Genomic DNA, 23,420 nt, shown 5'->3' on the forward strand with positions numbered 1-23,420 from the left:
AGTAGTTTAGAATGCACGTGGCTCAGAGTCCTTGCCAGAGAAGTGCTACAAATTTAGCTTTAAGGGGGAAATATGATGGGCTAATGATCCATCAGGTCTAGATGCTCAGGTGGTGTGGTTATTTCCCGTGCTGACATATGTGAGACCTCTCTCCCACGCGTCATCATAAAGTAGACCCTCTTTGATACAGTAAATGGCATCATCAGCACCACCTCTACACTAGTGACGTGTCACAGGCCTTTTCTTATAACATCTCTCTAAGCTGGCTGATGCTATAGCATAAAAGTTTAGGAAAATTAATTTGACAGGAGCCAAAATCATGCAGAACAGGGACCCAGTTCCCTAACGGGCAAGAAATATGAACTTAAACCATAGCCAAGTAGTGGCAAAGTGACTCCTTCTTAAGCCACAGACAATTTTAAAGTTAACTGGAGGAAAGACTTTTATTGAGACTTTTATTTCATATGTAACAAGACAGAATTTGGAGACAAGGAATGTTGTTAAAACATTGTTTTAGAACGCTGGAGGAACACTCTGGAGCTATTGTAATAACTCCAACTGCCAACTGGTTTTATTTAATCATATTTCTATGATCTAAAAATCTCAAAAGAATTTGTCAAAATAATTATCTTGAAGTTGAATCAGAGAAGATACTATTGTCATTAAATTAAATTACAGAATCTCTTATGAAAGGAGGAACTTAGTGCTCCATTCAACTTTTTTTTTACTATCATACGATCAAAGTAATAATCATTGCACATTTAGCACTCACAGTGTGAAAGGTGCTGAATTAACAGTCTTTTAAAAATAGCAAATCACACTGTCCTCAGGTGCAGAAATCCAGGGAAATGCTATGTAAATATTTGAGGTCGGAATTTGGTTTGAAGTGTTTAGAAAGAGGAACGAGATATTTAAATGAGACAAATGGCTTAGATGCTTAATGGAAACAGATGGATAGCAATTAGAGGGAACGCTAAGCTAGAAGCACCACTGCAAACAGTTCCCGACTGGAGAAGAGCGGATGATGGGAGCCCGAGAATGCGAGGACCGAGAGAGGACGAGCAGAAATTGCTTACTCCAGCTCCAGTTTCATCTTAACTTGTCAGTTAAAAATAAAATAAAATAATTAAGAATTTTAAGGTTGAAAAATATCTGAAGCGGTGCTAGAAGATGAAAGTCCACTTTAAGTCATAGTATGTAGTTCATTCTTTCTCTCCTGCTTCCCACCCTGTCCCTCTCCTTCTCTTCTACCTTCTCCTGTTTACTTCTCACAAAAAGTCAGGATTTGTTTTGCAGCTTTGTAATTTTCTTCATTTTGTCAGAAAAGGGCACAGACATCCTCCCAGCTGCAGTCTTGGGTTAATATTGTAAAGGAGAGAGGAAAAGAACCTATGCTTAAAAGGATGGGAGGATGAGGTAGAAAGGGCTTGGCTACGAACATTTATTTTTTCCATGCTCAGTAAATCTAGCAAATCTGAATAAAGCAGGAGAGGGAAGGGGCTAATATGGCTTAGAGATTTACCAGGTTCACTTTCAAGAAAAACTAGTCGTAAATTTCTGGCTTGGGAAATCACCTTTAACGGGGATGAGAGGGGCAAGTTGGGATAAGTGCAGAACTGTTGCATTATTACTACCTGGTTTGTTCTGGTTATATTAAAAAATATTGCACAATGACATGCAAAATATACCATGCTAATGATCTTAATTTCATGTTTTCTTTTTTGAGGCTACCACTTAAATAGCCTGAGGCATTAGTATTTTGACAGAAAATGCTGGGCATACTTGTAAACTACTCATCTTCAAAATCTTGAAACATGTATCTTGACCGTTAACAACCTAATTGAAATGTTTTGTCAAATAAGATGAATAGTATAAGAAACAGTATACATGAAGAATGAAAATATTTGGTAGGAAAGTAAATCTAATTACCGACTGGTGTTTGGCGGAAAGCAGGCGCTTGCTCTTAAGGATAGTATCTTACTTTAATTATGGAAATTGCATGCTTTTTTGGTAATGGAAAAGCCATGGAGTTTTCAAAACATGTATCAAGTTATAATAATAAATATGTATATATCCTGAAGTGGAACAAAAAATTAAATTTTAAATACTAAAATAAATATAACTTACTGAATAACAGAAGAGATAAAGTAAATATTAGAAATTACCTAGACTTGGTAATTAGCACCAAATATCTTCACAGAGTCTTTAGCCAAACATTTTAAAATTTATATTACAGTGAGAAATATTCAAAGGAATACCCAAAAATAAGTGACCAAAATTCATGAGGAAGCATGAATTTTCAATTTCAATCTCAAAAAGCTTGTATTAAGATACTGTGTAACAGTCATATTATATGGCAGAAAAAAGTCTGGCTGAAGTTCAAAGACCTGGACTTTACAACACCCATTTTGTCTAAGAGTAAGTTTTCCCTTCTATCTAATATGAAAGGTTTGGACTAAATATCTTGAGTTCCCTTCTAATTCTCATACTTTATGAATCTGCAAAATCTTATCGTAATAAGAGAACATATTCTCAATCCAAGGTTAGGGTTCAAAATTCAGTTATGTTCCAGGATTCAAAATGTGCACACTATGACCTCATTTTTTCAAAGAATATTTACATATAAACAAATTCTAGGAGGGCATACACCAAAATGCCAACATTTATTTTATTTAGCAGATATTTATTATCACTGCCACGTGCCAGGCACTGGGGTCTTCACCATGGGTACAGTGGTGAACAAGAAGGGCCTGGGGGCTTCCCTGGTGGCGCAGTGGTTGAGAGTCCGCCTGCCGATGCAGGGGACACGGGTTCAGGCCCCGGTCTGGGAAGATCCCACATGCCGCGGAGCAGCTGGGCCCGTGAGCCATGGTTGCTGAGCCTGCGCGTCCGGAGCCTGTGCTCCGCAACGGGAGAGGCCACAACAGTGAGAGGCCCGCATACCGCAAAAAAAAAAAAAAAAAAGAAGGGCCTGGGCCTGGCCCTCATGAAGCACGTGGACCAGTGACTCTATCTCAGCGAGGCAGAATTGCAGTGTGATTTTTCTTTCTTTTTCTTTTTTTTAAATCTCATTTCTGAAGTTGCTACATGTAATGCTTGTGTAATAAGAGAAAGTTACTAAAAAATTTCCACTGTTTTCGAGAATCACATAATCCTACTATATCTATACAGTGATGTACAAAAGAATATTCAGAACTTGAATGACGCCACAATTTTTAGCAAAAGCAAGGCACCTGATTAAATCTATACTCACAAGTGACGGGTTTTATAAATTTTATTGCTGACTTATTATTATATCAGACCCTTGTGGCCAGGTGACCAGAGGATCCAGGTTAGAAACATTAGACTGCTTACAATTCTAGATCCTATCTAGAAACCTAGAGGATTCTTGTAAGCACTCTGGTCATAAAATACCCAGAAGAAACTTTATTTTTAAGTTAAACCATTATGGACAAACCTCAGTAGTCACATGCCCCATAGTAAAAACTTACAGTGCTACCCGTAAAGATAGATTTGATCCTGAACTAAAGTAGCCTCTCTGATGAGGTCTGTAATACTGTCAAAATCCTTGCCCTCTTCTTGATCCATTTTTTTTCTACTCATAATTTATTGATATCTGTTTAGTCTTGTATGACTCACTTTTGTTGTCCTATAATTCTCCTTGACTAAGGACCTATTTTGGAGAAATGAGAAATTCTTTCTAACATTTGCAATAGTTAAGCTTTTCAGCCAGGTATGGCTTTCCTTCTCATTACATTTTTACACCTTTTCTTTCCTTTCTAAGTTTTCATAAGTATCTTCTTCTAAATCATACATACGCCTACATTCCACATGAATTTCACCTGATTGCATTTTAGAAATTATTGTTAATGTGCTATTGCAAGTAATTTTCCCAATCTGATAATATATAGCTTCCTAGATATTTTCATTATTATTCTTTTTATTATTATTATTGTTGTTGCTTATTATTATTGATATAGTTATCAGTGATCTATTACTAACATTTAAAAGCAAACATACATACAAACAATATACTAATAACAGCCCAAAGGAATACATATTAAATGTGATATTGAGGATGGCCTAGGTAATAATATCAGAAAAATGTTTGCATTTTCAATAATCTAGGTGGGAGTGTATCTTTTTTGTAGTCAGCCTAATCTGATACTCAGTAATTTTGGAAAATTCAGGATAATATAATAGAAATGACATTGTTTGTTAATTTGTGGAACTGGATTTTAACCACTCTTCTTTCAGTTTCCTACAGTCTTCTATAGTGGTGTTTTATTATTTTGCAACTAAGCTACATTCATCATCCTGTCATTTAAGCCTGTGTCATGATATTCTCTAACCAGTAGCATTAATCTCTATTTTTATCTATAGTTTAAGGTATATTAGGTTGAAATTATCCTTCCTGTGTCTTACCACTAACTTTTTAATTTATCTTAACAAAAATTTTTCAAATCTTATAAATACAAGGCTCTTTTGCAGACATGAAGTCAAACTAAATATTATCTCTGACCTCAGGGAAATTTCAGTCTAGCTAGGGAAATAAAACAAAGTATAATAACCCAAACTTGGTTACTAGTTAAATTTAATTCAAGTTCTTTTGGGTTGTCAGTGTAAACTGTGACGTGTAAACTTCATATTCACTTGAATATGAAGATAATGTGGCTGCAACAGTCCAGACCTCATTAATCACCAGTATTGATTTAGTTGATCTGACTTGACAAATGTATGTTTCCCTTCACCTCTTAGCCCAGCATAGAGCATCCATCATAAAATGTCCAAAGTGCTTTCCTCTGAGCAACACTGATAGATATTATTATGTACATTTTACATACCAAGAAATTAGGACTCAGAGAAGTTAGGTTCTTTGCCCAAGTGCCACATCTAGGATTCCTTTTGAGTCTAAGTCCCAATCTTGTCAATAAAACATGGTCACTATGGAACCACTAATGTCAGAATCATTGTTCCTTTAGTAGATCCCCCAACCAACTGCCTAGATCTATCCCCAGGAAGAGTAGAATCTGATCTATGCAAAATTTATGGAGAGGATTGTCTTCTCTTTCTGTATTCAGAAATGAGAATTGAGAAGAACTGAGGTCACTAATAGTCACTTCTTACAATATTGTGCTGTAAAGGATCTGAAGCCTTGTTTGAGATTAATTTTTAAAAGTGCCATAATTAATCATTGATGTTACCATGGGCATAGAAAGGGGAAGTAGTTGTATACAGCTAAAGTATTTTTCATCCCCAATCATCTGTAGAGCTGCACAGTTTATACATTTTACCTACAATACAATTTTACTGATTTATGGTCACTTTATTTTTCACTACAATCCATGCTGTAATCTACCATGACCCTCTGCTTTCCCTCCCTTATCACACAACATACTAATTTTTCTATTCTTGCTCATAATAGCTATCTACTTCAAACAGTTCTTTTTATAATCATTAGGGGGAAAGATCTTTAACCCATTTAACTTATCTTTATGGAGAGACTAGAGTTTGTCACTTTGAATAGCTAGGTATCACATGGACATAAAGAATCAAAGTTAATGTATAGGAATAAAAAGTAATTTATAGTCACAAAGAACTGAGTTATGGTTACCATAGTAACCTTAACTATGAACATTAAGGATTTCTAAGGTAGAAAACTCAACCATAATACTACAGAAACATGGCTTTTTCATGCTTAATAAGCTGGAGATATTATATATCATAATTGTGCACAATAAATTATTTCTGTGGAATAAAGAAACCTCTAAGATGGTAAATCAGCAGTTTTTAAGGGCTGACTAGCTTCTGCAAGATTTCCTGTGGGCAGAAAAACAATATACCTTCTACTGCAAACTGTCTATTTATATCTATGTAGTAAGTAAAAATAAACATTTGGACATATAATAGTCTTGGAAATAAAGAAAAATTTCTAATAAAATCATAGAACCTGAGAGTTGGTAAGGACCTTAGGGACCAGCCCAAAGCAGAAACGTGCTGTATAGATTCCTTAATAGATTGCAGCCAGCCTTGGCTGAAACCTTCAACAATAGGGATCTTATTTTTTCACCAAGCAGCCCTTCTTATTGTTGTACAGAGGTGTTATTATAAAGTTGTTTCTGTGAGCCAACCATCTGCCTCCTTTTTGCTTTCATCCACTGATTCCTGCTGTGCTCTCTGAAATGACACAGAGTGAAAATAAATGCTGTAACAACACTTGACAGACCTTTAGATATTTGAAGATAGCTATTAAGGTTTTTCACTAGTCTGATTCCTAAGGTTAACCTGTCTTAGTTTCTTCCACTCTTCCTGTAGATCATAGTTTCCTGACACTGCCAGATCTACTGGTCACGTAACAGACCATGGATGCCTGCCTTGAATTAAGGGGAAAGGGGTGCTGAATTGAGCAAAGTAACTTTTTCATGTATCTCTTACATTCCAGGCATTCAACCAATGTGGTCTGTCTGAGACTGAAGAGAACTAAGCTTTTCATAGCATTCTTATGAACCACGTAGTCAACCAAACATTGCAGATTGTTTCACATAAACTACTACCTGATTGCTTTTTCCTACTGTTTTGTGCTTGTATATTAGCATTTCCAACCTAAGCGGCAGCCCTTTATTCCTGCTAAATTTCATCTTGTTTTGGTCTGATATTTTTTGCCTGGAAATATAATTTAGCAGAGATGGGGAGTAAAGTTTTGAATCTTGAGGCTACCATTGCCAAGCTTTTTATTTCTAATGTCTTCTATTTCCATTGATGAGAGTATTGGTCAGGATCGCTTTAGGAAGGGAACCCTCTGGTCTTCCATATTTGCCCTCATTCCAGATTGAAACAGAGATAGTGACGACACCCTTGTCTTGTATTTTGATGCCTAGGTATACTTCATAAAGCCTTTTAAACCTCACAACCACCTGAAAGATTTACTTATAGCAACTGTTGTATCTTTGTTTTAGAAACAAGTATACTTGCAAGGCCACACAGCTACCAAAAGTCACAGTTAGGACTAGAACACAGCCTAATTTCTCCCCTTATGTCCTATTGTAGCTTTCAATGGGATTCATGCTTACTCTGAGGAGGGAAACAGACTCCATCACTACCAACATGGCTGCCATTGAGATCCAGGCTGTAACAGGAAGAAAGGAACACCTTCAATATGCCCTAAACTCACATGCACTCTATTCATGATAAACAAAGAGAGCCAATATTTAAAATAATACACTCATCAGTGTTTTAGCTACAGATGTTAAATAAGCTGTGACTATATCTGGACTATTATTCTCCTATATAACCAGCTTATCCATAAGGATATCATGAGACATAATTCTTTTTTCTAAAATTATTGTATACCAGTCCTAACATTCCATCCCTACCAGTCTAGTAACTCTGATAAAATATAATAAAATATTTTGGAATGTTTTATCCTAAAGAATCCATGTAAAATCTTATGCTCTTTTCTAAATATTAATCATTTATTTAATAATTTGTTCTACCATCTCACAATGAATAGGTTTTTACTCTCTGAAATGGGGATGTTATTATCTTTCAAGTTTCCAGAAACCTTTGCAGGACTCTATGATTTTTTTGGTATTTTGCTAATAGAAAATCTTAGGTAACTGATGAAAGTTTCTTTGCCATCCTGAAATGACACTTTATTTGCTTCTGGAGATTAAAACTCATTTGAAGTTATCAGAAGTTTCATATAACCTTCTCACATATCTTGGTCTTTGATTCCTTCTATAATTTGTTGGTTTTCCATTTTTATTTGAAAACCTTGCCATTTGGTAGCAAATGTGGAAGCAAAACAGGTTTTGGATATTGTTTGTGACCTCTATAAACCTGAAATCATTTTCCTCTAACATTGAGTGTAACCCTTTCTTATTCTTCTGCCTGCTCTAAACACGGTGTGGGTTGTTTCCAGTAACTTTTTTCAAACCTTCCGTTTATTCCAGATCTTAATCTTTCTAATATTATTTCTAGATATTTGTGATGCCCTTTTGAATTAGCCCTTATTTTTGAGTCTCTTCTTCATCTTTTTGCACGTCTTTTTAAACAAAAGATGTTAATCAGAAAGCTCCTTATACAGTCATACTGACTTTTTACTAATGCTACCTTGTATCCTCTTTCTTTGAGGAATTTCATTTTCAGTGCCATTTTTACAAATCTCCAACCCTCAACAATGTTTTAAAAAAGAAAAAAAAAACACAGAAATTTCTTACCCATTGTATGCCGTGTATCATTTTAGAGTCCCTAATTTAGAAATGTATCTGTCTTTTCACTGAGAAATTTGAAAACTGTTTTCCTACTTTAATATTTTTTTATGATCTTTGAGTTACTGGCAAGTACAAATTAGCCAAGAATATGGCCAAGGAAACCTTCATACTATAGACAAACAGTTGTGATAAATGAGTTTGACCGGATGTTTTCCTCTTTGGTTTAAGCAGAAAAATCTGGGGAAATACTTTTCCCAATTCATACAGATTTCTTATGGATAAAGCTTTGGCAGCACCAAATGGGATGAGAAAGGTCTTTGTAAATGTAAGCCGTTATTCAGTGAAGTTTTATTACTATTATTGCTAGCATGCCTTTACCTTAGAATTATTATTCCATATGGTGGAAAATTTGAAGAGGTACATGAAAATTATTAAATTCCCAATGTATTCAGACTTGATATCTTTAGGGCTTGGTATTTTATATGTATTAAGGCATAGCACATTAGTCTTATCAGAAATCCTGACATGTAGAAATAAGCTGTATCATTGTGAATTAGCTACCTCAGGAGCTAATCAGTTACAGCAATGCTAACCAGAGACAAGTTTCCTAACATAAAGGCTGTTTCCACCAAAGTCACTCGGGAAACTTGACAAGTGGTAGACAAAAAGGAATTGGAACCTTGACAAGTAGAAATTCATTTTGTTATAATCAGTCTTTTGTGTACATAGTACAGTGATGGCAGACCTGTAGGTTAGAAGATTCTTTCTTTCCATTTATTTAATCATCTAGTCTCTTTCCAAAATAGGATATTTTAGTCACCAGAAAATGTGACGAAAAACAACATTTTAGGGTCCTATAAAATCTCTTTATCTCCCTCATTCCAGAATTAATAACATGTCTGAATTTCAGATTCCGAACTCATCTAAAGTGAAAGCAACCATAACATCAATCAACATTTTCCTCCTTTAGAATTCATAAAGCACCTTACATATGCTATCTAATTTGATCCTCACAAGAGCCTGTAAGGTAGGTGTAACTATTCCAATTGTACAGATAAGAAAACAGGTTCTTAGAGTATAAATCACTTGCCTCAAGTGAAGAAGCTAGAGAGTGACAGCATGAGGACATCAATGGACACAGATCTCCATCAATTTTAAACAGCGTATTCTTTTCACTGTATTACAACTATGAGGAAATTTATGGTTTCTTTAAAAATTCCATCAGAAGGATTCAAAGAAGAGATAGAGCCAGAGGTTAGGTAATATAGGTCTAGAATAAATGATGTTAGAGGAGGATAGACCTAAATAGCAAGAGCCTCAATTGGAAAAAACAAAAAACAAACTTAAAAAACTGTTATACGGAAGGATTAGATGAGAACTATCCTATGATAAGAATGTCAACAGCCCATGTCCTAGAATTTGCTCTTATTCCCATTTGGATGAACCCTAAGATACCTTTGAAAGGCTGATTGGGGTCCTTGGTTGCTGGGAAATATTTCACTGGGCACTGTGAGTCAGTGGAGAAAAGTACCAGATAATGAATCAAAAAAAGAAAAGATATAGTAGTTTATAGTCATTATATTGGAGAAGTAGAAAGACAAAGACTTTTCCAACTTCAACTCTTTATCCTTTGTCATAAACTATACTTCTGTTCGCCAAATATTGATTCCTCTCCCTGCAGTGTTCCTCATTTCAGGGTCCTCCCTGTGGGAGGATTATACATTCCTTTCCTGTTGCACTTAGAAGTTGTTCATGAAACTTAGAAGTGAATGTGTGGCTTTAGGGTAGAAGCTGTTAAGAGCCAGCTTATGCTTTGCTGTGTCACTTTTCTCTGCCTCAAGAACAGCAACATAAAGGTAGCTCCTTCAGCCTAGAGATATGGAAATATGAAGGAGAGCCACAGCCCGCTTACAATGAGCATATACCATGAGTGAGAAACTTTTGTGGTTATGACCACTAAAAATGCTGGGGTTGTTTGTTACTGCAGTATAACCTATACTCTGCTGACAGATATATTCCTCCTTCTATGTGTTTATCCTAAAAGAACTGGATAAATAGTGAAATGTACACTCATTCAGCCTCTTAATAATGATTGTCCTATTCATTTATTATCTTTTTAAATAACAGATTAAAATGACATGGGATTTAAATATTTTAAAGAATATGATACCAGTAAAATAGAAACTGGGAAATTGAAATGATACATAATCAAATGCTTGAGAAATATCGATAGATATATATGAAAAGTCATGAAATTTTACACGTAGTTGGTGCTTAATACTTACAGATGCAGCAGTGACAAAGTTCTTCATAAGCAAAGTGTCCCATTGAGGAAAGCAAAAAATACATACCTTTTTTTTAAGTAAAACTAAAATTTTTCCCAGAAATTCCCCTAGTTCTAAGAATCTTTCCAATTATTCCTATCACACTTAAGAGTTCCCCAGTAATTCCAAAAGAATTTTGAAAATCAAAAGAGCCTATTCCACTTAACTTTGCTACTTCAAAGTTGAAAGTCACGGGGAGTTAGTTACTTCTAATTTTAATCTTTAGCTGTTTTGTTTTGTTTATTTTACAAGAAAAGAAATATTTGTATTTTATGTCTAAACTGATAGCTTTGCCAGTGGTCATAACCTGCATTTTCATTTGTGCATTCTCTATTTAAAGAATAATTTCTGGTATTTTTTATCTCATTACTAAAATTTAAAACTTTAAGTTCTTTACTTAAGATGATGAGATTATTTTACTCCAGGTATATTTCTTTCAGAATTAACTTCAAGCTTTCAAGCTTTCAAGTTAACTTCAAAAAAGGGAAAGTATGAACATACCCAACTGCTAGCTTATCACACACACACACACACACACACACACACACACACACACAAAACCTAGTGTCAATGCACATTACTGCATCTTCTCCCCAACCGAGCATTAGAGTGCCTAGGGTCGATCCTGAGACACTTCTCTTCATCACTCCAACTACAGGCACACTCTAGGTGGTCACATCCAGTCCCATGACTTTAAAAACAATCTACAAAAGAGCAACTATATTTTTATCTCCAGTCCCAATCTCTCCTGTGAACTCCAGGCTCATATATTCTACATCTCCTCTTTGATACTGAACAGGGATATCACATCTAACATGACAAAACACACCATTTGAATTTTCCCCAAGACCTCTTTACTGTCTTTTCTACGTCAGTAAATGATAATTGCCTTCTCACTGTTCAGGCAAAGACCTCAAGATTGTCCATGTCTCCTCAGTTCTTTCTCATGAGCTATATTCAGTTGGCAAATCTTGTCAACTCTGCCTTCAGATTATACCCAGAATCTAACTACTTTACCTCCACGTTTATCCTGTATCCTAAACCATCACCTCTCTTACCTGATTGTTGCAGTGGTCTTCTATTGAAATCCCCTCCAACTGGCCTCTTGCTAGTGTATTCTCCACATACAGGAGCTGATGGGGTCATTTTAAAATAAAATGTCTCAACTCATCGGCTTTCTTGAAGGAAAATTAATGTTTATTATCTCCCCCTCCTCCCGCCCTCCTGGTTGCCCCCTCACACACATTTTCTCCCTTCTTCTCAGGTCTCACCTCTCACCCTCTGGCCCTCAGTCACTACCATCCACACTGGCCTCCTACCTGCTGCCACCTCAGGACACTTGCATCTGCTTCTCTGCTTCAAAAAGGTCATACCCCAGTGAACTTTACATTTTAATTCAACTGTCTGCTCAAATAACACCTTATCAAAAAGGCTTCCCTGAGCATACTAAACAAAATAGCATCTAACCCTCCATCCCACTTTCCCACCTTTATTTCTACCTCATAGCCCTGACCACCTCCAGACTAATGCATATTTATTTGAGTCATTCTCCTGCTACTTAAACACTAGTTCCTAGAGGGCAGGGGCTTTGTCTGTTTTGTTCACTCTAGTGCCTCCAGTGCCAGGAACAGTGCCTGGCGTATAGCAACTATTTTCTGAATGAATGAATTTCTGATGCCAGGGAGTTCGGGTGATGAGAAAGCAGCATGAGAGATGCTGGAAAGGCGTATGAGAGAGGAACGAAGTAGGACCTAATTGGGAATATACAGGTACTAAAGATAAATTTGTCTAGTGTGCATTTTCCCTAAAGTTAGCTCTGTATCATTTATTTTTCAGTGTGAAATGTCAGAGAGCCTCCAAGTTCTACACTATGCATGGGAGATCATTTAAGTAATTTTGACAATAAAAAATAGAGCATGATTCTACCTCCCTTCCTACTCATTTTACACTTTAGCTATGTCCTCTTTGGAGTGTGAGTTATTGTCTGTAGCATAATCTCCAAATTTATTTCAGTCTTTTTATGACTCCATAGTCATCAGGCAGATGCTGTCTTCTCCACTTTTTTCTCAGTTCATTCGCAAAACAATGTAATGTGGGAACTCTGTGTCTTCCTTTAGGATGTGAGATTCTGACTTGGTGTATGTGGTTGATTTTAGAAGCTACCATAGGAAGCAGGAGGGAGGAAGCAGGTAGAGTGAAGAGAAAAGGAGGAAAAGGCCAATGTAAAGGGATATTATCCACGTCACTGCTGTGGGCAACAGTCCCAATGTCACTGGGACTTCCTCAGAAGCCTGTATAACGGGCCTCCCAGGACTGTCCGCCTGAAGGCAGACAATTAGAGCAGGGGTAGACCCACTGTGGCCCATGGGCCAAATCTGGACAGTGACTTGTAAATAAAGTTTTGTTGGAACATAGCCACGCTGATTTGTTTACTTATTGCTTGTGGCTGTGTTGGGGCAATAAGGACAGAGTTGAGTAGTTGCCGCAGAGACCATACAGCCTACAAAACCTGAAATAATTGCCATCTGGCCCTCTTCAGAACATATTTGTCTACCCCTATTTAAGAGCATTGATCCTCAAGTTCCTATCCACAACTGTTGAAGGATTTCCAGAAGGAGTTTTATATCTTCCTCACTTCCTGGCCTTGCTTGTAAGAAGGGCAAGTAATGTCTTACAGAGTTGAGACGCCCCTGGCTAAATGGGGGGTTATGCTGCATGTGATCTAGGGACTTCGTGCTGGTCAGTGTCCGTGCAAGGTGAGTCTGAACTGGCACAGAACTGCCCTTGTAGCTTCAGCTGAAATTCAGAGTGGGCTGAGAGAGTGTAAAGCATGCCTCAGAGGCATCTACTAGTCTTGATTTGGGGATATGTTAACAAGTTTGTGCCCTGGGAAATGAAATTGTATTTACAGATGAAAACACTTAACTAATGACGATACTGAGTGACACTTGGAGAAAGTTGACTAACTGATTGAGGCAATTATTACAAACAAATTGACTAGTCAGTAGTAATCCTAGCAATTTTATTCAATGCTAATGTACAATGAGGTCAAGTTTCCCTAAACTTCCCATAGATTACTTTTATTCTCTTGCAAGCCATTAATACTCAGTTTTTTTGTTGTTTTATTTTGTATTCGTTTCAGATTTATATGTCTAAATAAAAATTCATAAATGCTTCATGCAAAAAAAACCTTATAGGAGCCTATGAATAAATGAAAGTTTTACCTTTCATATCCCACTGCCAGAAGTTTTTTTTAAATCCTGTGGTTTGGTATATAATCTTCCAGATTTTAAAAATATTCTATTTGAATGCACCCTACTTATGTATATTTAAAATAAACTATACTTACTGTTCACTAACTTGCTTTTCGCAAATGTAATATATATTAGACCCTCTTCCATATCAGTTCAATAAAGAGTCTTAATGATTATTATTATTATTTTTGTGTGTGTGTGGTACGCGGGCCTCTCACTGTTGTGGCCTCTCCCGTTGCGGAGCACAGGCTCCGGACGCGCAGGCTCAGCGGCCATGGCTCAGGGGCCCAGCCGCTCCGCGGCACGTGGGATCCTCCCGGACCGGGGCACGAACCCGTATCCCCTGCACCGGCAGGCGGACTCCCAACCACTGTGCCACCAGGGAAGCCCAAGAGTCTTAATGATTTTTGATGGCTGTATAATATTCCATTCCATGGATATACTTTAGCTCATTCTTCTGATAAATGTTAAATTGTTTCTCATTTGTTTACTATTTAAAATGATGCTCAAAAAAAACAAAACAATAAAAACAAAGAAAGAAAGGGCAGTGCTCTACACACCTACTGCCCAGATCCTGGTTTCAAAATACCTTTCTCCACTAAATGGAACCAGGGATCCTTGGGAAAATGGCTGATTCCAGGGCTTGCACAAAAACAGTGAGTCTAGACTATCATGTTGTGCCAGAAAGTAGGAAAGTGTTCTAAAAATGATTGGGATATATAAGAAGAACACAGAAGCTTGCTTGAAGTGGTCCTATTTGCCAATCTGGTCCAATTCAAGCACCAAAATAATAAAGATTATATCTTAATAATTAATATAATATTGTTAATATTACGTGTTAATAAAGATTATTTTATTATTTAAAATTAGAATCTATTAGTCCACATGGATATAAAGAAAAACTAAATACATAGAGAAAAAGAGAAACCTCTTCCTTAGAGTACAAAGCAAAAAATATAGAAGAAATGATAGAATTAGAAAATCACCATTTGGCAACCATCATATTAATAATTGACTCATGTACGAATCAACATTGGACACTAAAACTAGTGGGTGAAAGTTTGAGGAATAACCAATTTTTTTTTTCTTTTGGTCTCAAAGTATACCCACAAGATACTTATTAATTACAAAGAGAAATGTAGTATCTTTACACTAAAATAACCTGGCAAACACCTTAGCCAAGTGATCAAAGTTAATACCAGTAAGTAGACAAAACTGCACCATGTGCCTCTCAGTGTGGTTCACTAAGGAAAACACAGCAACGCTTCTGTGGTATTCTTGCCAAAAGTGCAGGACATGAACCTAATCATGAGAAAACATCAGATTAATCCAAAATGAGAAAAACTCTACAAACTACCTGGCCTGTACTCTTTCAGAAATGTCAAAATCATGACATATGAAGAAAGGCACAGTAACTGTTCCAGATTAAATGACACTAAAGAGATAAGCCAATGAATACAACTCATGGATTTTCTTGCTATAAAGAGCATTACTGGGACAATTGAAGAAATCTGAATCTTATCTAGAGAACTTATTCAGTTCTCTAGATATGATTATAGTATTGTATCAATATTAATTTCTTAACTTTGATAAATGTACTGAGATTGTATGAAAATGTTCTGGATTATTAGGAAAAACACTATGAAGCACTGAGGGGTAAAGGAGTGCTTTGTCTGCAATTTACTCCCAGTGCAGAAAAAAAGAAGTTGTGTGTGAGTGTGTGTGGAGAGAGTATGAGAGGAAAAGAAGGAGAAGAAATATGATAAAATGTTAATATTTGAGAATTCCGGGTAAAAGTTGTATTCTTTGGTTATTCTTGCAATTTTTCTATAAAGCTCAGAATGTAGGAACAGTAAATTTTATAAACAGCACTCTAGTGAACATCAATACATATAAATATTTGTGTTATTCTAAAGGTGTTATTGTGGGATAAATTCCAAGTGGAATTGTTAAATCAAAGAATACACACATCTTAGATTTTCAGAGAAAATAACAAAATTCTATTTTTCTCCTGTGTACAATTTGACAGTCCACAGATGACACAGAAGACAGCACATTTTCTGACACCTCAACATCAGTGAACACTGTCCTACTTTTTTTTTTTTTTTTTTTTTGCGGTACACGGGCCTCTCACTGTTGTGGCCTCTCCCGTTGCGGAGCACAGGCTCCGGACGCACAGGCTCAGTGGCCATGGCTCACGGGCCCAGCCACTCCGTGGCATGTGGGATCTTCCCGGACCGGGGCACGAACCCGTGTCCCCTGAATCGGCAGGCGGACTCTCAACCACTGCGCCACCAGAGAAGCCCTAACACTGTCCTACTTTTGAATGGAGTCTAATAAGTAAGAAATGAGATCTCCTTGCTGTTGGGATTTTCATTCCTTTGACTGGTAGAGAGGTTGAACATCTTTTCATATATTCAATAACCATTTGAATTTCATTCTCTTTAAAGTGCCTGTTCATACACTTTGCCATTTCAGATGTCATTTTTTTCTTAATCATTTATAAGAATTATTATGTTCAGAACAATAACCAATGTAATATTGATTGTAAATGTTAATTTCACTAGTTTATCCTGTCTTCAACTTTTTAATAGTGTTTGTAATTTCATATAATCAAATCAGTCTTTTTCATAGGGATTCAGGATTTCATATCATGTTTAGAAAAATCTTCTCTATTCCCAAGAATATAAAAACATTCTTTCATGGCTTCTTTTTCTGGAACTTTTATTATTTTATTATTGCTATTTTGCTTTCTAGATCATAATTAAAATCCACTTTGGAGGATGATAAACTGAGTCTATGTAAAACTTTTTAAAAAGTGTTCTATCGATAGAAGGGAAATCAATAACAATCTGTAAACTAAATGCTCCGCATGTTCTATCTTTAAAACAGTGTGTCACAATTCAATTTCCCTAGCTTGCTAAAGATTTATGACTAATTTGGATCCCAAGGACAGGTTTGGTAGATTCTCCCCCCACCCCAGTCCTACTCTAACAGATGACAGGATGTGTAGGAAAGATGCTGTCATCCTTCCCAAATAAGCTATCTTTTCCCAGAAATAATATCTTAAAGTAAATATCCGCCTAGAGAGAATCTAGTTGTTTTCTGCTTAGATGGGGCTGGCGGGCAGTATCAGTCCCTTTGATCCCTTGAAAGCACATGGGCCTATGGGCTGCCATCCTCTTGAAGGATCCTGTCATTCCCTGTCAATCCACATTAAATAAGGATGGTGTTTTGTAACAATTTATCTCCTTCAAGGTGATTTAGATATTTTCTGCCAAGATTATGCTAGAGGATGTCATTACTTTTGTCCTGTCTGTCTCATTATTTTTATTGCCAGAGAATGTTGTTGTTTACTTTCACTGATAATCCATCTTTCTGGGAAAAGATTGTATTAATACTTTCATGCTGGGTAAAAGCTCTATTTTTACATGGAAGAACACAGAAATAAGATTTCTGTCCCTGTTCTTTGAAGATGCTGTCACAAATAAACAATAAACAATCCAAAGAAAAAGGGACTTTGAAACTAGCAACATGTTATGAGTAGAATACATTAAAAAGAAAAGAGTATCTATATAAGCATTCAGTTACTTGCAAATCGGCATCTTTGAATCCACTTTGGTTAAGAGGAAAGCTTTGGACTTAGTCATTGCTAGCTAAGTGACATTGAATGTGTGTTATATGCACTTGTAATTTCACTTGCCTTATCTGTAAAATAGAAATAATAACAGTACTGTGTCCTAGTGTTGTTGTGAAGAATTATTTAGATAAATCCATGGAAAATATTTGACTACTACTTGGTATATATTAAGGACTCAAGGAGTATTAGCTGTTGTCATCATCATCATCACTGTTATAAATAATCCTTACACACTGCAGTAATAACTATCTAAAATCATTAGATTCTAAAATAACATGACATATTTAATCCTTAATAATATTATATAATATAGTACACAAATGCCCTTGTACTGAATATTGACAGATAGTGATGGGACCAAAAGCTTCTCACTAACTCATGAACTATTAAAACAAAGAAATCTGTACAGCATTACAGACTGGAATACTTCTAATAATATAGCTTTAGTTAAGTCTGGGCCTCTACAGAATACATTTTTCATTTTTGGATAATAATATTCTACTATAATTGCCTCTCTCACTGAAGAGGCTTGTAATGGACTTACTGTTAATAAAGTAAGACTTCTTTCTCATGGTGTCTTCTACCATTTTTTGGACCATTCTGAAAAAGGTGGCTGCCTGACATCTGTTTGATTTACACCTTGGACAGCTCCTTGCACAGCCCCTAAGTTTCTCATTCTGTGACTCCCTTACTCCTCTCATTCTCCCTCTTGTTCAATGTCCAGCTCCAATATTTCTCCTCCCAGCCACCCCACCACCACCTTTAAGTTTAGAACGATTTTGTTACTCCTATTCTGTTATTCTTCCTTTTTTTTTTTTTTTTTTTTGCGGTATGCGGGCCTCTCACTGTTGTGGCCTCTCCCGTTGCGGAGCACAGGCTCCGGACGCGCAGGCCCAGCGGCCATGGCTCACGGGCCCAGCCGCTCCGCGGCATATGGGATCCTCCCAGACCGGGGCACGAACCCGTATCCCCTGCATCGGCAGGCGGACTCTCAACCACTGCGCCACCAGGGAGGCCCGTTATTCTTCCTTTTTAACGTTCTGTATATTTCACATTTGGGGACAGAATCCAAGTTGCTAGGAAATAGTCTCTATGATGTATTAAAGGAGTTAAACATCACAATAAGTTATATAAATATAGAACAAGATATAAGAAGCAAAGAGAAAATAAGGTCAAAAAATGAATAGTTAATTATGAAACTTAAAACTGACTTCTGTGTCTAATCTCATCAGTGCTTAGAATTACTGGACCTGTTTATGTATTATAGAGTATCACAAATATAACATAACTTTATTTAACATGATCAAGTAACTCATGATATCCTTGGAGACAATGGACAAACACTGACTGCATAAGATTCAGATAGAGTGATTCAATGGCAACTGAATTGCCCTGCCCAACGTGTGCTAATTAATGGATTGAGGAAGGGGAGTCTCTAATGGAGAACAACAATTAAAATGTTCTATGCTGTTTTAAAAGTTATTGATATATGATTAAGGCACATAGAAATGCATAGATTTTAAGGTATCTTTCACTTTTAACAAATGCAGGCACCGAAGTAACCCACCCATCTCTCAAGGCATAGGGTATTTCTCTCTTCAGGAAGTTCCCTGTACCCCTTTCTGCAGTCAGTCCCTCCCACCTAGAAAATAACTCTGTTCTGATTCCTATCACAAAAAAAATAATTTTGCATGATTGAGAACTTCATATAAGTGAAATCATGCAATATGTACTCTTTGGACTCTGGCCTCTTTCACTTAGCATAATATTTTTTGAGATGCAGCCATACTGCAGAGTATGCCACTAATTTGATCCTTTTTTTGCTGAATAGTATTCCATTGTATGAATATGCTGGTTTGTTTATCTATTCTCCAGTTGATGGACAAACAGCTGGGTGGTTTCCAGTTTTTACTATTATGAATAGAGCTACTATAAACATTCTTTTACTAGACTTTCTGTTGATACATATTTTCATTTCTCTTGGATAAACATTAGGAAGTACAATGCTATGTAAATATATGATTTTAAACGTTAACTCTGTAAGAAACTGCCACACTATTTCCCAAAGTGGTTTACCATATTTATTTCCACTACCATTATGAGAATTTTGAAATCTTCATATCCTTGACAGTATTTGGTGTTACAAGTTGTTTTTTTGTTTTTGTTTTTGTTTTAAATTTTAACCCTCCTAATAAGAGGTATCTCGTGGTTTTAATTTGCTTTCCTGTGCTTCATGATGCTGAGCAGTCAGTTCTTTGTCAGATACATGTCGTGAATATTTTCTCCCAGTTCATGAATTGACTATTCATTTCTTGGTGGTGTCTTTGGAAAAACAAGTTTTGGTTTTGATGAAGTTCAGTCAACAACATTTTTTCTTTTATGATTAGTGCTTTCTGTTGCATTGCTAAGAAATTTTCATTTTGCTCAAGGTTGCAAAGCTATTTTACAATGAATTTGTCTAGAAGCTTTATAAATTAGCCTTTAAGTCTATAAGCCCTCTTGAATTAATTTTGACATGTAGTGTGGAATAAGTAGGGTAGTATGTTCATTTTTTTCCCATGTGGATATCCAAATGTTCCTACACCATTTGTTGAAAAACCTTCCTTCTCCATAAAACTACTTTAGTAATTTTGTACTAAAGCATTTGACCATATGTACATAGGTCTATTTGGGGGCTCTTTATTCTATGCCATTGATCTATTTGTCTATATTTGACCAATACCACACTGTTTTGATTACTAAACCTTTATACAAGTTTTGAACTTAAGTAATGTAAGCCCTTCAACTTTTAAGATTATTTTAGCCATTTTAGAGATTTGCCCAAATCTTCCATATAAGTTTTAGAATCAGCTTGTCAGTTTCTCAAAAATCTTGCAGTTGTTTTTATTAAGATTTCATTGAATATGCAGATCAATTTGGGAAGAATTTATGTCTTAAAGATATTGAGTCTGCCCATCCAAGAACATGGTATATCTTTTTATTTATTTAAGTTTAATTTAGTTGCTCTCAGCAATATTTTGTAGTTTTCAGAGTAGAGGTTCTATACATTTTGTTGAATTTATTTCTAAGTATTTTATGTTTGGAGATTTTTTTTAGAATTTTCTGTACACAACCATATTATCTGAAAATAGTTTTATGTTTCCCTTAAAATCTCGTCTCTTTTTTTCTTAATGCATTGGCTAGAATCTCTATCTAGTACAATGTTATTCAGAAGTAGGGGAAACTTAAAATTTCAACACTGAGCAGTAGGCTTTTCATAAAGGGCATTCTATCAGATGGGTGATGTTTCCATCCATCTCTAGTTCGGTGTGAGTTTTTATCATGAATAGGTGCTAATTTTGCCAAATACTATTTCTGCGTTTCTTGCAATGATTGTGAGGGTTTTCCTACTTTAATAAACTATTGCAATGTAATCTGAATTACATTGATTTATGAAAGTTAAAAGAAACTTGCATTTATGTCAACGCTATGTGGTCATGATGTGTTATGGTTTTAAAATATATTACTTAATTTGATGTGCTAAGATTTTATTAAGATTTCCTACAACTATGGTTATGAGAAATACTAGTTCATAATTTTTTTCTTGCAGCATTTTTATCTGGTTTTGGTAATAGCATAATGCTGGCCTTACAAGATGAGAATTGTCTTTTTCTCCTCTATTTTCTGAAAGACTTTGTGTAAGTTTAATATTATTTCTTAATTAAATGTTTGACAGAACTCACCACTGAAGCCATCTGGGCCAGGAATTTTCTTTGTGGAAAGGCTTTTATTAAAATTTCAATCTCTTTAAAGTATTAGTTATATTGACTTGTATTGCTGTGTAACAAATTATCCCTAAAACTTAGCAGTTAAAAGAACAAACATTTATTATCTCATAGTTTCTGTGGGTCAGAAATCAGGGAGCAGCTTAACTGGGTGCTTCTGGCTCAGAATCTCTCGTGAGATTTCAGTCAAACTATCAGCCTAAGCTGCCATCATCTGAAGATTCAACTAGAGGAGAGTCCACCTCAAACCACTCATGTGGTTTTTGTCAGCCTCAGTACCTTGCTGGTCATTGGCTGGAAACCCCAGTTCCTCCCCTTGTGGGCTTCTTCATAGGCTACCTCACTGTCCTCACAACATGGCAGCTGACTTACCCCAGAGTAAGTGATACAGTAACGTGTGTGTGTGTGTGTGTGTGTGAGTGTGTGGAGAGAGAGAGAGAGAATATCCCATGATGTCTTTTATAACCAAATCTCAGAAGTAACATGCCATAATTTGTTGTGGTCTATTGATTCTATTGGTGTGAATACCAGTATTGCTAAATGCACAAATTAATAGAATCATAAGCAGTGGAAAATATATACTTTTTAAAATGAAGTATTTGGGGGCTTCCTGGTGGCGCAGTGGTTGAGAGTCCACCTGCCGATGCAGGGGACACGGGTTCGTGCCCCGGTCCGGGAAGATCCCACATGCCGCGGAGCGGCTGGGCCCGTGAGTCATGGCCACTGAGCCTGTGCGTCCGGAGCCTGTGCTCCGCAACGGGAGAGGCCACAACAATGAGAGGCCCGCGTACCGCAAAAAAAAAAAAAGGAAGTATTTGTCCCAATAATATCTGCACACACACTGGGAGTTTTATGTTCCTTTCTGACACTGATATAGAAAGGCATTGAAAAACTGGAGTAGGTAGGCAAGATAATAGTCAACAAACATTGTTGAGTGTTTCTCAAATGCCAAATGAAGAATGGTACTTACAGATGGTTGAAAATCTTAAAATTAGCATATTCTTTGACTTGATGACCCTACCTTTATAGATTTATCCTGAGAAAATACCTGGATAAGTACACAAAGAATTGTGTGCAAAGAGTCTTCACAGTGTTGTCCAGCAAAGAAAAACATGCAAAGAACTTAACTTGGTCATGAGTAAGGGACTGTTAAATAAAATTTGTATTTTGTAGCTGTCAAAATGATTTTCTAAAGAATATTCATTGACATGGGGAAAGATTTTTATTATTGGTTTTAAATTAAATGAAAACAAGTCACAAAATAGAGTTTCCATATAATGATCCCACTGTAGAAAATATATGTTTATTTTTAAAATGTAGATATCATTACTCAAAATATGAACAGCTATGCTAGTGTGGACATTGGTTGTTTTGGCTCATCCAGGACCCATTTCTCCTCCTAACAACAAGACACAGACTTTCCAATTATCGCTTTCTTATCTTCTGCCCAATGACTGGGTAAAATTAACTCGAACCCAAGCTCAACAAAGGGGTAGGCATGTGACCTAACCTCAGTCAATCATTGTATTCCCAGACAGTCACAGATACTGATTCAGGGATGCGATTGAGAGAGTCAAGCCCCAGACTTTTGTTTGAGTAAGTCTGGAGCTAAGATGGCCATGTTGCCACTGCTTGGAAGCCAAGAGATGGAGGGACACCTGATGGTCATTTGACCTTGCATCTCCAGTCAAGCCTACTGTCCTCACCTCAGTCAGGCTCCAATACCCTGTACTGTGACATCACTCCTCTCCCCACCACATGTACCCCTGCTTTGCTTTGCTCCATTTCATGTCTTTTGGACTGAATTAGGAAAAAAGACAGGAAGAAACGATGGAAAGGAAGGAGGGATGAACAGAGGGAGTAAAGAAGAAAGCTTGGTTTTCATTTATTTTTTTTTAAAGAGGGCTATATAAGAAATTAGGGAAATTTATTTTAGACAAAGGAAAACAGAAAAGGAACTATGATCATTGTCTTCAGATAGTTTAAGGACCCATGTATAGAAATACAAAAAGAACTCATTTTGAATTCAGTTATATAAGGTACAGGGAGGCATATTTTCTTCAGGATAAGCAACACAGTGTTTTAACAGTGTGAACTGTCTAAAGGTAAAATGGGATACCTTGTAAAGTTATGAACCCTTGTAGCCACAAGCATTCAAGCAGAGACTGGATGACAGCCGTCAGAGTTTTGTACAGAAGATTCATTCCTATTTTAAAAGAAGGGTA

The sequence above is a fragment of the Mesoplodon densirostris genome, chromosome 8, assembly GCF_025265405.1.
Source record: "Mesoplodon densirostris isolate mMesDen1 chromosome 8, mMesDen1 primary haplotype, whole genome shotgun sequence".
In the NCBI taxonomy this organism is placed as follows: domain Eukaryota; kingdom Metazoa; phylum Chordata; class Mammalia; order Artiodactyla; family Ziphiidae; genus Mesoplodon; species Mesoplodon densirostris.